Raw genomic sequence first — 17,134 nt, forward strand, 5'->3', positions numbered from 1 at the left:
TAACGTGACATCAACCGAATATATATATATATATATATATATATATATTTTGTAAAGGGTACATAAAAAAATAAACCCAACCGTTATCCAAATTTTGTAAATTTATAGGAGTAGCAACATTTGACTTCAAAATCAAATTTAACTCTTTTACGCGTGACTACACCTTTCCTCTGAGACACGAACTCGTATTTCTTGCTAGTTCATCTCCAGGGCCTTTCATTTATCTTGTAATATAAGCACATGTTGTTAAGCACAACATGTCTGTTTACCTTATTCTGGTCGCACACAATAATGGTATTTTCTTTCCATATATATAGTATTATTATTATTAAACTTTGATTTCCTTATATTGCCTCAAACATATGTATTCTAGAGCTGAGGGTCTCTCTGAAAGCCACCTCTTTATCCCTTTGGATAGAAGTACGGTGTGCTTACATCCTACCCTCCCCAGACCCTACTTATAGCTTTGCTGTTGGTGGGACATCACTGGGTATAATTGATTGATTGTTAAGCACAACACTTTTATAGTTTAGAATAAAAACCAAAATCCACTTTGACTTCCAAAAGTCAAAACATAATACTTTTCCAGATACAAAACAGATCGTATGCTTTCATTAATTTTGTATTCAATCGTCAAGCACAAATATTTGAATTAGAGTGAAACAGAGAATAATACATTAAAGACGATATAAATTGTTTGACCACACATTGGTCTGTTTAAACTGCATCTTGGCTTTAAACCAATAGCCAATTGCATTTTGACCCGAATATGCTAAATGACTTACACGACCATAAGTTCTGGTGCTATCTGTTTCTAGTAAATTGGGGATTAAATCTACTTTGGTCCCTGTTTGACACATTCTTCAGCCCTTGTAAGCGCATCTGTCAGCACGTCTATTGTCCAATCCTTCACATCTTCCTGCAGGCAGATTGAATGTACAATACTTATTAACCACCATCCACCACAATCCTGCAATTACTTTATCAGATTGGGTTTGTTTTTCTTTTCTTTTTTAATTTTTTTTTTAATTTCTTAAAGATGGATACACAAGTAATGAACTATTTCCTGCAATTAGTTGAACATTCCCCTGTATGAACTTTGAGCCAGAAGTCAGCTATAAAATAATATGATCCACACACTCGTGTAATCTAGAGGTGGCAACTTTCATTCATTTACTTATGAACGCATGGTTTGCGTTTTATCAGTAATGGGTCAAATCAATATTTTTTTGGCTACAAGGTGAATTGTCCAAATGGGTCAGGTTGAAATTTGTCCAAAGTTTATTTTTAATGCAGACACCATCCTGAGTCGTTTTATTCAGAGTATTATTGTTACAATATTTTCTTTGTAATCACAATTAACATATTGATTAGATTGGACAAACAAGTATATGGGTTAGCGCATGCTAAAAAATGATCATTAGCATTTTCCATTAAATGAATGAATACAAAATGACCAAAATACCCTTAATATTAAAATAAATAAAAATTGATAAGTGAAGGACATATCAAGATGCGAGGTAATAACAGGAACATACGGACATTTAAAAAGAATTATGATTTAGTTGATAATAAAAAAACTTGCATGGACAAATAAAAATAATAGGAATATAGTTAAAAAGTTTACCATGTGTAGTGGCTCCCCAGTTCTTATACGTGCATTAGGACGAGCAAGCTTGGACTCAAATGGAGTTCTCGGCCTTACTTCTCGGAACTCTTCCCATTCTTCTCGAGTAAGCATCCTACGGTACCTTGACCGGGGGGAGCATTTTGTATCTTCTTCTCTATCCTTTCTTGTGAATGTGCATCATCATACTGCCACCATATTATTATTATTATTATTATTATTATTATTATTATTATTATTATTATTATTATTATTAATCATACAAACTATGAGCTTTACAGGATTACTACTTCCACTGGTTTTCAGGCCCAAATTGCATCATTTAAAGCTTTAGGCCTGTAAACGAAAGGACACGCACAGGCATGTTCAGGCTCGTTCGCCACCAAACAAGAAAGCGATTGAACACGAACAATAAAACGAACGGCTTGATTGTTTACATTCAATAAAAAAATTGAATTCGTTCGTTTTTGTGTTTGTGTTTATTCAATAACTATACAAATGAACAGTTCACGAACGGACATAACTGAACACAAATGTATGAGCATAAATTAGCGAAAACCAATTAAAAGAAAATGTGAACATCAATCTGTTGGGCTAAAAACTAGAGTAAATTGTCTAGTGTGATACTTTAATTTCATAAAGCCAGACAAAATAGCTACCGACCTAAAAAAATTAAATACATATACAATAGAATGTTTATGAACACAAACGAACTTAAATGAACAAACTGAACAAAGGAGACATGTGTTCATGTCCGTTTGTTTAACTAAATGAACAAACAATGTTTGCGTTCGCTCATTTACTAAAATAAACTTCCTGCCGTATGGTTCACAAACAGCCCAATGAGACATCGGTTTGACGGTCAATTTCCGTATTTACTCATGACAATGATTAATAACCTCAAAAATCCACACTCACAAGTGATGATAGCATTCTCGTATATAATCAATTTTTAGTCGCTCATCCCCTATAAACATATCCTGTACCAATCTGAATAAACAAAAGCAATCATCCATAACCACCACTGGTGCTTCAGGAATCATATAATACCTCCAACTTTTTTAGGGGTGAGCAATAACCGGAAACTGAATTAACAGTTAAAGGGTTATCCGAAATTAACAGAATCATTCATATTTTCATGCATTTCTAAATTTTTATACCTCCATTTAATGTATTTCATGTTTTATACAACCAATTCATGTGTTTAATTTGATTGAGCTAATAACCGAACCGAACCGAACCGCGCATAAATGATGTACCATCATGAGGAGTTTGGCGAAAAGTGCGATCCCGACAACAGTGGCGAAGATGGGCATACTGGCGGTATCGAGCCACGCCAACGACTCGGGTGTTTCGACAAACAACCGGTTCCTTTTGGGGTTCCTTCTCCGTCGATCTTTCTCTAATTCGGCTATCTTTTTCTTGAATGCGTCACTAGGACTAGGGCTGCTGCGTCTGCTGGTGTGTAACTGTCTACACATTTGGAACACTGATCGCTTTGATGCTTCCATTGCGTTCAGAGAAGAGAAATGGGGTTTTTTTTTGGTTAACAGAAGATGAAGAATAATTATTAATTAATATTATTAGCAGGCATTTGGGGTTGTCATTCCCAAAATGTCATTTGGGTCGGCTTAATCGGACAAACCCGTATTATAAATAGATTGGGTTTTGGATTTAAGTTAACCAGCCCAAAGTCCTTGGTTGACGGGTGTGTTTTTTTGGTTTTGAGGTGTTGGCAGGGGAAAGTGATCCGATAACTGGCCCATTTAAGTACGGGTTATTCGGGTTAGTTTCGGGCTGGGTTGTTCGGTTTTCGAGTTTAAATGTTAATTGAAAGAAATGTCTTTTCACAAAATATGGTTGCGTTACTAAATAAATATCATAAAAATTTAAACATCATATGATAATATGATATGATAATGTACTTTAAAAGTCTAAAATAAACTATAAAATATGATAATTTATATAAAAAAAAGACCCTAAAATAAAACGAATTAATAGAAAAAGACAATAATTGTTCGGGTTGTTTTCAACCGTTTCGGGTCGAGTTATTTGGTTTTTTGTTGAGAAATAAATGACTTGATAACTAAACCATTTAAGGTTTGGGTTATTCAAGTATGATTATAAAATAATCACACACCTTGAGTATGTGATTCAAATAAGTCATAAAAGAAAATAATTCTGAGAATAATAAGAAATGGCCCATTAATGAAATTCTTCTTCATTCTCAATGCATCAAGCAATAAAGCGTCGACTAGTTCCTGTGTTCTTTGTAGATTTGATATTAAAAACTTCTGTTTATCAAAATGATTACACACCTGGTAAAAGATAAGGCACATCTTCCCTTTAAAATGAACATTACATCTATGCTCAATCATAACACAAACACAAACACAAACACAATCACAAGTTTACATTACATAAAATCACAACGATATGCATGAAAATATGCATCCTCGTTAAAAAAAAAAATTATAACATAGTTTAGCCTTCGGGTTTAGTTTAGGGTTTTATTTATTATTATTATTTTTTTTGGGGAAGGGGGGGGGGGTAAACACTTTTCATTAACATTTACCCCGTAAAATAAGAAATCTCATTAACATTTTACATGTAAAACAACAGTTTATAAAAACTTTACATGTAAAATAACACTTTTAATTAACATTTTACACGTAAAACAATGAAGAACAACCAATTCAAGCCCAGCCTTTCATGTCTTCTCTTAGAAAGGTGTTTTTAGATTTAGGGAAAAGTACCTAAGTATGTTGGACCTTTGGGCGAGGCCCGCATTGATAAAACATTAGATTTATGTGGAGGAACCTATCGAATTCATGGACTGTGATATCAAGATACTCAAACGTACCCGCATGCCTATCGTAAAGGTCCGTCGGAACTCTAAATGTGGTCCTGAGTTCACTTGGGAATGCAAGAACCAAATGAAGCTCAAGCACCCTCATCTTTCATCAACCATACGACTTCTACTAGTTGAATTTCGGGGACGAGCTTCCCAAAACTAGGAGAGACTGTAATAGTTTTGATTTTATGTATAACTGAATTGGGTCGACCCCTGTAACAAAGAAGGAATCCTTTAACACTTAGGATCCGTCACCATGATATAATACTACCCTCATGATTAAACCATGTCCCTGAGATTTGATAAAAGAAAGGTGCATTTGCGGTTAATTCGTTGTCATTGAATAAGTTATTAGGAATATGACGAAACGGAAGACCAGAGAAAGAAAGAAGAATGCACCAAAATGCAGGTGTTGCGCCAAACACACTTTCTTGTTGTAAGTGAATGCAATGAAAAGACCCGGAAATAGCGAATAATGGAACAATTCATATATTGACGTGCTCATTTCAAAATTGATATTTATTGAATTTGAAATAGTTCGTAAATACACAATAATAATTCAAATAACACTACATTGGGAAATCAAATATTATTAATTTAAATTAAATCCTAAAGGTTCGATGAGTTTCCTTCTTCCTTGCAAGCATCGATTCAACTTGTAGTACGTTTAGAATAGTAATAATTTTTCAACATTTAAGTTTGTGGGAATTCATAAGTTAAGAATATATAATATAAAAACGAATAAAAATTCACTTGTCAATAGGTAACATTCCCAACATAATGTAAATGGAAAACATTTAATAAGTTTTCCGTTCCTTTTCCACACAAGTCGAATTACTAGGGGAATGAGAACCATCATTATTTTCGACATAAAGTCGAATTAATATGTGGTGCAGATACGTTCCGTCGGACCCTCCTACTATGAGTATGATTATGTGCATGAGTTATTCCACCAAAAGCAAACACATTGCAAGTAATACACAAAATTCATAAACAAATATGTAGAAAGATGAAATGTTCACGACAATTTTGTGAATTGATTTGCAAACATGGAATCATGTAATAACAATGAAAAACGTAATGTGCTACACACCAAAAACATTGTAAAACATGAAAAGTGGGTATGGGTTATGAAAACTCACTTGATAAGTTAAGTGAGTTGAAGATAAAATAAGCATTTAAGTGAGCTAACCTGATAAGTTTGATTCGACAAGTGATCCTAGAAAAATATAAAATATTTCTAGGTTCAAATTAGTATTTAAAAAAAAATGAAAAGATGAAATATAAAAGTCGTGAGTTCGGTTTGTCGTTTGAAGTTTCAAAGCTTTGAAGAGAAATTATATATTTCACTATAAAATTGTTCTCTATAATTTTTAGTCATAAAAGTTTTTAAGTAGTTTAATTTAGTTGTAAACAAAATATTACATTATAATACTGTTTAATCATGTTTAAAAGTTTGGCTCGTTTCAAGAAAACCGAATTAACCTAAAAAGTTAGAAAAATAAGTTAAGCGAGTGTTTCGTTTTTGGTAGGACACAAACTTAGACATTATGTCGGGTTTGGTTCCGACATGAGGAAGATATCATTTTAGAATTATAGAGATGAAAGAATCATGTTTTTATAGTTAAAGTTATAAAAAATCCAAACTTTGACCGGCTAGTCTCCAAAGCGGGCAAGGTTCGTTTTTTGTGAACTAGCACCATTGTGAAATTATTTTCAACATAGCGTCGAGTGCTAAATGATGAAGTAATGTAGAAAAATAATACAAGATACCCGAGGAATAAAGTTGAAACTTGAACGGTTTGACTTTTAAGAATCAAAGTAAGCAATGGAAACCAAATTGAAAGCCAAAATCGATTTTGAATGAGAATTGGGTTGTGGCAAAGATTGAGCAGAGGTAGAGGAATCTTTTTATAGCCATAATGTAGTTGATAATAAGGCCAATGTAAAAGCCAGTAAAACAGAGAGTTTTTGGGCATAAAATCTTGAGATTGAATTTATTAACAAAATTTCAGACAAAGAGTTATGTATACAGAATGGAATAAATTCTAGGTGTAGATTACAACTTCCAAATTGAGTCAATTGACGAGAAATTGGCCAAACTTGATGCTAGTCGTGAAACAAGCTCGTTTTAATGATTCTGCACTTGCGTTGCGAATCGCGACGGAATGAGAGAGACAAGATTCGTGTAATGCGACCCAAATTTTATCCGAGAAGAACCCAAGGATTGTCACGTTACATGAAGGGCCCTTCACGATGCGCGGCACATTCAGTTTTCCAGATTTTTAAGTTTTTCACTTTTGTCGTTTGACTTGGTTTGGATGCAAATTTAATATTAGAGAATATTATAGAATATATTTTTAAAGTTTTAGTATTATAGTGTTACTATAATTTGGATATTATATTTGATTATGTTTCCTTGTATTTATCTCTTGTAATATATAGTTGATCAATAATACATTACACCATACATGGTTTTCATTATTTTACATGGTATCAAAGCTTTAGGGTTCTGGCCTATTTCTTTCTCTTCTCCTTGTTCTCGTCCTGCCCCGGGGATGCATATATCATTGACTACGGTCTACCCCTTCTGCTGTTTTTTGATTACAATATACCGCCACCACCATCGCCATAGACTACTATCTATCCCGGTGCCTCTTTCTATCTCTAACCGATACATGACACATACGAATAGAAGTAAAAGTCACCGCTTCATCACACGCCGCCAACTACTTGTTATGTCTTTCGGTTTTGACTTTTGAGCGCAGTACACAATCGTGTTTAAAACTTGAAGAACCACTTTTGACTTTTGAGCTTTTTGATATTTATTCTCAAATTTGATTTTCCTTTTGATATATTTGTTTTCACCTTCTCAAACAATTCTTTTACTTATCTTGTTATTTAGATTTTGCTTTTTTATTTTTATTTTCTAATTGAAAAAAAAATATATCGTCTGATTGAAAAAAAAGGGTACTTTTTTATTTATTTAGTTTATCTCCCATTCACAAAGTTCTTTTGTATTGTAATTTCTTTAGTTTTTGTTTTAATTTTACTTTTTTTCTCCGTCATTAATTTCTTTAAAAAGAGTAGATTTTATTTATTATTATATTGCCGTTGTGTTGTAAAATCATTGCCTTGGTCGACTAAGTTTTAGCTCCTGTAGTTGTAGTTGCAGTCGAAGCTCATATCATCATGCCTATCCACCGCCTAACTACGGTCAAGACGTTGTCGATCTTCTTAGATCCTACAACCGAGATAGTTCCTGCTCTACGTGACAACCGATCGTGTATTCACAAGCTTTGTGCTCCAGTCTGATCGTTCGATTTCCTACCGCTCTGACTGCGGGAGGATATTAAAGAATATTATAGAATATATTATTAGAGTTTTAGTATTATAGTGTTACTATAATTTGGAGATTGTATTTGCTTATGTTTCCTTGTATTTATCTCTTGTAACCCTATATATAGTTAATCAATAATACATTACACCTTACAGGGTTTTTATTATTTTACATTTAATTAAGAGACATGAAATTCGATATGTAGAAGAGCAAGCAACATCATAACAAAGCAATTGACATAAATAACATAAATACTCAATAAATTCATCATTTTATTAATCAATAAAGATTCAATTACAAAGTAGGTCAGGGGGTTTTGGGCTGGTTTGGTAAACAAATCAAAATTAAAGATCAGAATTTGATAAATGTCACATGAAATGCTTATTTGATGCTTAGACATGCTTACACTTATTTCTGATCGATATATAAACTCGTTAAACCAACATGGAACCTAAACCTAAACACTCCAATACATCCCATCACATCTCAAACATACCATATAAACCTAAAACAACACCTATATGTGCCTTAGTACGTTATAAAAAGTTTGTCACATCTTCTTCTAACTTCTAAACATTTGTTTACCGCGTACCGTCCACTACTGACAACTACGTCTAACTAAAACTTTTATTTTTGGAACAACAAATTAAGTAACGATGGGTACTCCGTACGCGGCCCCCATTGGCTATAGGTAGCAGCCACGAGTCCGGACGGAAGGAGCCCCTAGCGGTCCACCTATTGAAGGATTCCCCGGATAAAACCCGACCCCCACTCCCGCCAAACGGCACGACAACGAGGAGCGGTAAAACCAGGTGAGATAAGGACTTGACCCCTGATATGCCAGGGTCATCCCTCATATCTCCCATATAAATTGATGACAATGAGGTTTGAACCCCTACCTCTCTCTAGTAAAGTGAGTGCTCTACCATTGAACCACATCCAATTTATACGTCTAACGAAAACTAATTTTCATTTCTAAAAGTTCAACATAATCATTTCTTAGTAAAGAACAACTTTCCTTAAATAGAACCCTAATTATAAATATTTGTATATGTAAGCTTTTCGGGTTTACGAAGACCAAACCAAGCCCAACCCCCCCCCCCCCCCCCCCCAACTAATTAAAGTTTTCGAACCCCTCTTCCTCTTAAAAATCTGGCCCTCTTTCTCCATATGACATCCCTCAATCCTTAAACTTGTTCTCCAAGTAGTTACCTTATGCATAGACCTTCTTAGGTTTACTATAAATACAAAGGCCTACCTCCTCCCTTCCCTTTTGTTAATTTTCGAAATCCCTGAAGGCTCCTCCCAAAGCAACAAGAAGTCGTCCTCCTTTATATCTTACCCTCTAGTTTCCGGAAAGAAGGAACAAGTACAAAATAAATACTCAAATATTCAAGTTCCACCGATTCAAAGTTTCTCTTTTATTTATCATTCTCTACTCCTCAATCCTTTCCTTTTTATTATGAACATCAAGATCATCTTAATCCTAAACCAACCCTAAACTATAACAACTTGATCTAACAAACATGCTAACGTTCAAAGGATCATGTTTGCTTTGGCGGCTTGCCTTCACATACGGTGAATCCTCTATGTGTTCTATTACAAAAATTGACTCCGTCGATGCTTTAGAAATATATGGGGTAACTTAAAACCATGTAACTAACCTTAAAAACATTATAACAGATCTGCTTTCAATTTTTCATAACCCGAAAATGTTAAAACACAGTAAGACCATGTGTAGTCATAAAGCCCCACCCCTGGGCGTTATGCGTTACGTGGTGCCCAGTCAGAGTTATGGTTTTTTACAAAAACAGGGTGTAGTCATAAAGCCCCACCCCTGGGCGTTATGAGCTACGTGGCGTCCAATCACTTTTTACACTTTTTTGTTTTTTTATTTTTATTAAGAATAATTAAATAACAATAATATTTTATTAAATAAATATTACATTATAATAAAAAAAAACTACTACTCGTCTTCTCCCTCGTCGTTTTCATCGTCTTCGCCCTCATCGTCGTCGTCGTCGTCTTCATCATTGTCTTCATTGTTGCCCTCGTTTTGATTCTCGTTTTCACCAGGCAAACGCCGATTCATCCAAAGATGTTGGACCAAATCTCCCTTTAGTGCGTTATGTATCTCTCTTGACCGCACGAAATCCGAGTTTTCGATTCTTCGCTCCATACTTGCTGGAGTTCGTGGTGGATCCGAGTCCGGTATGAAAGTTGGACATATTGCTCTTCCCTCGTCCTCGATAATCATGTTATGCATTATGATACAAGCATACATAGCAGATTTCATTCTTTCTAAAGACCATAGACGACAAAGATTTTTAACAAAATGCCATCATTGTTGAAGAACACCAAAACACCTCTCAATATCTTTTCTCGCAGACTCTTGTACTTTCTTAAAATACTGTCTTTTTTCATCCAACGGGTCTCTGAATGTTTTCATGATTATCGCATACTCTGAATATATTCCATCACCCAAATAGTACCCATGATGGTAGAAGTTATCATTAGCCCAAAACGAAGCGACGAGAACGATCCCGGATATATAACTTTCCATCACAGGCGACTGTTCTAAGATGTTTATGTCACTGCTGGAACCGGGAACACCAAAGAATGCCGACCAAATCCAAAGGTTGTATGAAGCAATCGCTTGAAGGCTGACCGTTGGTCCATTTTGATCACCTCGTGTGTATTGACCTCGCCATGCAGTTGGAGAATTACCTCATTCCTAATGCATGCAATCTACATTCTCTATCATGCCGGGTAAACCATGCATCCTTGTATGGGCCTCGTAAAGACGTTGTAGATTGTTCCAGTTGGGCTCTCTCAGATAATGTGGTCCGTATAGTTTCAATATTCCTATATTTTACACAACTTTTATAAAATAATTGATTAAAGTAAACAAGTGATATAATTATTTAAAAAATGAAATGTACCATAACAAAAATACTCCAAGGTGTCTCGAGTTGTTTTATCGGCCATATTTAAATACTCGTTGTTGATATCGGCCGTGTTTCCGTAGGCGAGCACGCGTACGGATGATGTAACTTTCTGAATAGCCGTGAATCCTACTGTCCCTCGACCATCCGGCTTATGCTTAAAGTAATCAAGCTCACTCTCTAAATCATTGGTGATGCGCATATATAATTTTTTAGGCATTCGAAAGCGACGCCTAATGGTCTTCGGGTTCTTGTATCTCGGCGAGTCGCCGAAGTAACCCGCCATCAACCGGTTGTTGGCTTCGGTACGATCTCGTTCGATATATGCTCTTTTTGAAACGAGAGGAAGAAGGAGAGCTAATCTCACTCGTAACAGAACTCATATAAGTTGTCGCGAGCACAATCATACTCGTAACCGCCTCTTCCTCCGCCTCGTCTTCGGCTTGTTGTTCGGGTCCGAAAAACTGATTATATATTGAAGTAGGAGAATCAATTTATAGGGAGGTTGGTGTGATGAAATATAAAGAAGAAAGAAAGATTTATAAATTTGGTGGGTTTTGATTGGGGATGAAGTTGGTTAATATATAGAAAATAATTTTTTTATTTTCAAACGGTCATATGACCGTTCGGAGAGGATTTGATTGTTTATTTTTTTATTTTTTTATTTTTCGCGTTATGTGTAAAACGCTAGGGGAAAAAAATTGGCCAAAACGCCCGGGGGGGGGGTGCCCCCAGCGTTATCCACCATAAAGCTAGCATAAAGCCCCCACTACGCTAGGCCTAAGGTGCAACCCTAATCTTAACAGTTTTCTGCAATGGACTTAGCACGACCATACAATATTAAGAATAAAAGGATATCGATCAAAATAGAATTCCATGATTAAGTTCATCGAAAGGCGAATCCAACAAAGTATAGAATGTCGAAAAACTCCTTCATTTGACCCCTGAACAACCAAAACATATCAGGTGCACAGTTATGTAATTTCTGATACATTTGGCTACCCGTTATCTGGGTCCATGTTGAAAAACTCTTATAAACAAAAGCTTTAAGGGATTCGTTATTATAACTAATAGGAAAGTTTCATAACATTTAGTAGTCGTATGATATTTTTAGTGCGTGCATAAAAGTCCAGCACAGAATTTGTCCAAATCTGGATTGAACAAAATCAATTAAAACTCAACTTAAATATTCTTTGGTTCTAACTAACACTTTAACATTCCTAGACCATAAACCAACCCTAAACAAATTTCTTGGTTCTCTTAGGGCATCTATCATATTCATTGATTGTTCAAGCATTTGTGTGAATTCATTCATTTTCTAGAAGTGAGAACATAGCCCCATTTTCTTTATATTTTATTTTTTGGGATGGAACGGATGAAACATGTAACAAGTTAAACATATGAAAATACAATTTATTCAAGTAAAATTCAAACATAACAAGTTATATCATTTGTGCTCATTATGTTAACAAGTTCGACATGATAAACTCACATCTTTATGCAATTATTAACTTATTATCTTGACAATGATAGTACAAATATGAGACTATAGGTTGGAAGCCACATCATACATTATTGGACAAACCATGGGGGCCACGCATGAACTTATCATTAGGATTGACCATGATCTTATATCATGTGTTTTGTTACTTTATGTGCTATTTGATTACTTGTTATAAATTGTAATATACATTCACATGTCATCTTATATGAGATTTGGGTTTACAAGTTGAACAAAAGGACAACGGTACCCTGTTATCAGGAGAACTATGTTCATTAATTGTTTAGAAATTTGGGTTCAAAGGCTCATGTGCAACGACAACTCCTATGGCTACATGACTAGTCCTTGTTCCAAGTCTAATTAGCAAGCCAATCGATCAACACCTTTACATGTCAATAATTGGAAGCCCTTGTATATCTCACTACAAGCAGGCGGATGACATCATGTTCCTTTTGTTAGTGTGCAAGATATTAGTTTGTATCTAAAGAGTCACACATGACCGTTGTTAAACGCAGTTTCAAGTATATGAAAGATCAACCTTGTCCAGGGTTGTGGTATCCAAAATATTCTCCATTAAAGTTACGTGCATATACTGATAATGATTATGGATTCTGCAACTTAGACTCAACGTTAACTTCATACGGATGTCAATTCCTCGGTAACCATTTGATTTCATGGAAGTGCATGAAGCAGGTGACAGTATCCACATCAATAGCTTAAGCTGATTTTTTTGCCACATCCTGTTGCTATACCTTAGTCATTTGGATCCATGTGTATTGTATCTATGTGTTTCTTTAACACTCCTATTCGGTGTGATAATGATGCATCTATGTGTATTGTAGAAAATCCTATCCAACATTCAAAGAAGAAACAAATAGACACTGAGACGCATTTCATCCATGATTTCTCTAACCAAAAGCTTTTGTATTTGGAAAACAATAGTTTAAACTTTAATCAACCTTATGTTTTGATAATGACTTAAACAAATACTTGTGACATAAAAGAGTATTATTTCATCATTGATGCTATATGTTGACTAATCATCATTAGTCATAATTAAGCAAATTGATGAACTTAATGAAAGACTACACACTTAAGATCAATTATGGTAAAATTAACAAGTTAAATTCACAAAGTGTTGCATGAAGAATTCTACATCAACATCGAAGATGAAGAATTGATCTATTAATCAACAAAGTAATACATGCAGATTTTGGGTATGTTTTGTAGGGAGCTTTTAGGAGCTTCTAGCTTTTAATAAAAATGCTCATACTCAATAAAAAACTTTGTTTTGTTGAAGAAACTTGAAGCTTTTAGGTTATGAGAAAAAGCTTGAAGTTTGAAGCTCCTACTAGTAGCGTTAAGCAAAAGCTACAAGCTTTTAGTATTTATAATTACTTAAATAACCTCCAAGATATATACGTTTAGTATTATGTTTTTTTTAATCATGCACATTTTTGTCATTTTATACGTTTTGTTAAAGCTACACATACCCTGCCAAACACCTAAATATATTTAAAAAAGCTACATCTATAGTTACCAGCTACAACTACCAGCCACCAACTTCCAGCCACTCGCTCGTTTTTCCCAACACCTGAACATATCTAAAAAGCTACAGCTACCATTCTACATCAACAATGAAGATGAAGAATTGATAGATTAATCTTCAAAGTAATACATGAAGATTTCATACATCAAAGTTATATATGAAGATTTTGTTGGGGTTTAACAAGATTATCAAAGTCATATAACCATATTAATATGAAAAACGCAGCGGATAAAATAGTTTTAAATCTTGTTATTTAGATGAATATATAAAACTGATTTTATATGTAAAACCCAAAAACCGGATCCATATACGAAACTACACATGATCAAAGTAAACCAACCATAGGGTGTTTTCAAAATGCTACCTTTCAAGATGAATAATTGAAGAAGAGAATGATATTGAATGGCTAATGGGCTAGTTTTCAAAGTAGAAGATCCTCAAGCTTGTATACCCTTCAAGCTTCCAACAAAACACCATTGATATGCTAGGATTTAATTTCACTATGCTAGGATTTAATTTCACTTGCTAAAGAAAAACTATTTCCTTTCTTTCCTTTTCTTGGCCGAAAATATCAAAGAGAGAGAGAAAATAGAAAGAGATTCAAACTGAATGCACTTGGAATGGCTATGAGTTGTGTTGTTCCAAAAAAGAAAAGAGGGATATGAGTGGTTTAAAAGGAGGTGGGAGGCCTCCAAGGAAGTGGCCGGCCACCCCCTATTATTATTATTATTTTTTTTTTTCTTTTCTTTCATCAAATGATTTAGTTACATTTATGAACTATTTAAAACTTGGTGACATGTAACACTTTTAACATGTCACAAGTTACATGCAACATACCATAACCTTTATCTTATATATTATTTAACCAACTTAAATAACATCATAAGATAATCTCTCGAAATAAATCATCCATATAATTTATTAATTTCTCAAGTGCAAATATTTAGAAACCCATTTTCTAAATATCGTAAGTGTTAATATTTATTTACTATGACATATCATCTTTAAATAAATATTATTGGTGTTTGTCTAGCTTGTTATTGGATATGACCCGACTTGAATCATAACGTACTATCCACATCGATTTAATATGTGTCTTAGGCAGACTGATTCCAATGAGAATGTTTGGTGTAGGATTTGTGATGTGTATGGACATCATACATATTCATGTCAAGATAGAATCACTATTGAACCCTTCAGTGTACCAAATTCTAAAATATATGGTCAAGATTTTATGTTTTACAAGAAGAAATATGTTGAATTTATGATGAAGGGGATGTAGAAGGATGAATGAGTGGGTGTGAAGAAAGAAGTATTGATAGCCAAGAAATTGGTGAAGAAACTGTCACTAAAATCCAATGTTGTAAAATTCGGATTCCAAGGTCATCGAACATCAACGTTGTCGCCTTTTCCCAACTCGGCCAGCATACTCGACAAGGTCCAACTCGATCAAAAGTCGGAGTACTCGGCCTCCAAAGTCAACCCGACCACCAATTTTTTTTTTATTATTTTTTAGTAAAAAATAAAAAATAGCAACAAAAATATGAAAATTTTTAATTATGTTTTTTCATATGAATTATGCTTATTTTGACGTGAATTATGCTTGTAACACATATATAATATCCGATAATTATTTTATATTATATTTATCATGTCTGAGTACAAGCCGAGTACTCCCTACAAGGGGGTTGGCTTCCTATGGACCCCCTAGCAAGTTTTTCAACATTACTAAAATCTCAAGATTCAGAGAATTCCATTGACTATATCAAATCAATACCATCTGAAATGAAAATAAAATCACAAAAAAATCTTTCTAACAGAGATAAGAATGTAAACTTAATGGTGATGAGAAGTTTCTATAAAAGAATGGGTATGAGCCAAAGGGGTTTTCTTTGGGAACCAAAGGATGAAACACCAAGAACTATTCTAAAAGGGGGAATTCCTATGTTACAAGAATGTAAAAGCATTCTGACATACATGGAAAAAGTTGATGATTATTAATATGATTCAAATGAATCATGTGAAAATGTTTATGAAGATCCTATTTCACTTGCAACTAGTGATTTTGTGACTTATGAAGAGCAAGCATGCTTGGCTTGTGATTCACCTCAAAATTGATCAAATCTTGTTGTGATTATTTTCCAACAGAAGAAGTTTGAATGATTTGATTTAAAGTAGTAGTTGAATAAAGATTTGTATCATTGAGATCAAGTTCCTCAATGACTAAATCTGATGATTCGTTGTTCATTGTTGTTTCTTCAACATTCTGAGTTGATGTTGAGGCAAGATCACTTCCCATATTCAAGTTTTGAAACAAGGTTTCAAATCTTGATTGTCTGTTAGCTTGGTTTTTATCTTGTTGGTTACTTGCTTGTTCATCATTCAAAACAAGATTTTCTTAACCTTGTTGATGATCAACATGTTAATTTTGCTCCTCGTCAGATTCAACATTCTTCTCCGAAGTAGCTTCAGGGACACTTGTTCCGTACAAAGTATCATCAAACTCTTTAGGGTAACTTTTGAAGGAATTGATTAACTGTTGCATATCAAATAACCATGATGCTCCTTCAACATTGTTGAATTGATTTTCATTAAATATAATATCTGAAGATCAATCACACTCAGATGATCTTTCACATAGACTCCGTAAGTTTTTTTGTGTGTGGAATATCCAACAAAGAAACACTCTAAAGATTTTGATTGAATCTTGTTTAGATAAACTTTGGTATTCAACAGAGAACACTTGCAACCAAAGGGCTTGAAGAACTTGATGCAGGGATTCCTTTTTTACAAAACCTCATAAGGAGTTTTTTCTTGGATTTTGTAGAGAAGGACCCTGTTCTGAACATAACAAGCAGTGTTTAGTTTTGTCTTGGCTTTTGTTGAGAAGGACCCTGTTCTGAACATAACAAGCAGTGTTTATTGCTTCTGCCCAAAAATTAACAAGCAAGTAAGCATATGCTATTATGGTTCTAGCAGCCTCAATTAATGTTTTGTTCCTCCTTTCTACAACCCCATTTTGTTTAGGAGTTCTAGGGTCACTGAATTGTTGAAAAATTCCTTTAGCCAGACAAAATTCAGTCATTACCCCATTCTAGAACTCAGTTCCATTATCACTTCTCATGACCTTCACCCTTGCATCTTGTTGGTTCTCAATCATTGTCACACAACCCTTAATCATTTCAGCAGCCTCATCCTTTGAGTTTAGAAAATAAACCCATGTATATCTTGAATAATCATTAATAATCACCAAAAAAAATCTCTTCTTACCAATGTTTGGAACACTCACAGGACTAAAGAGATCCATATGAAGCATTC

General features: G+C 34.3%; 1 long non-coding RNA gene across 1 annotated transcript; it reads right to left on the reverse strand.

The window, feature by feature from the left end:
• Positions 1–577: 577 nt before the first annotated feature.
• On the reverse strand, positions 578–3,156 carry LOC143618034 (uncharacterized). The gene is made up of 3 exons (XR_013150939.1): positions 2,887–3,156; positions 1,628–1,815; positions 578–919 (listed from the first exon to the last, which is right to left on the reverse strand). It is a non-coding gene; the product is annotated as an uncharacterized LOC143618034 (long non-coding RNA).
• Positions 3,157–17,134: the final 13,978 nt, after the last annotated feature.

Source organism: Bidens hawaiensis, unplaced genomic scaffold (genome assembly GCF_021521415.1).
Source record: "Bidens hawaiensis isolate Kalapana, Puna unplaced genomic scaffold, B.hawaiensis_p1.1 tig00062294_1, whole genome shotgun sequence".
Taxonomy (NCBI): domain Eukaryota; kingdom Viridiplantae; phylum Streptophyta; class Magnoliopsida; order Asterales; family Asteraceae; genus Bidens; species Bidens hawaiensis.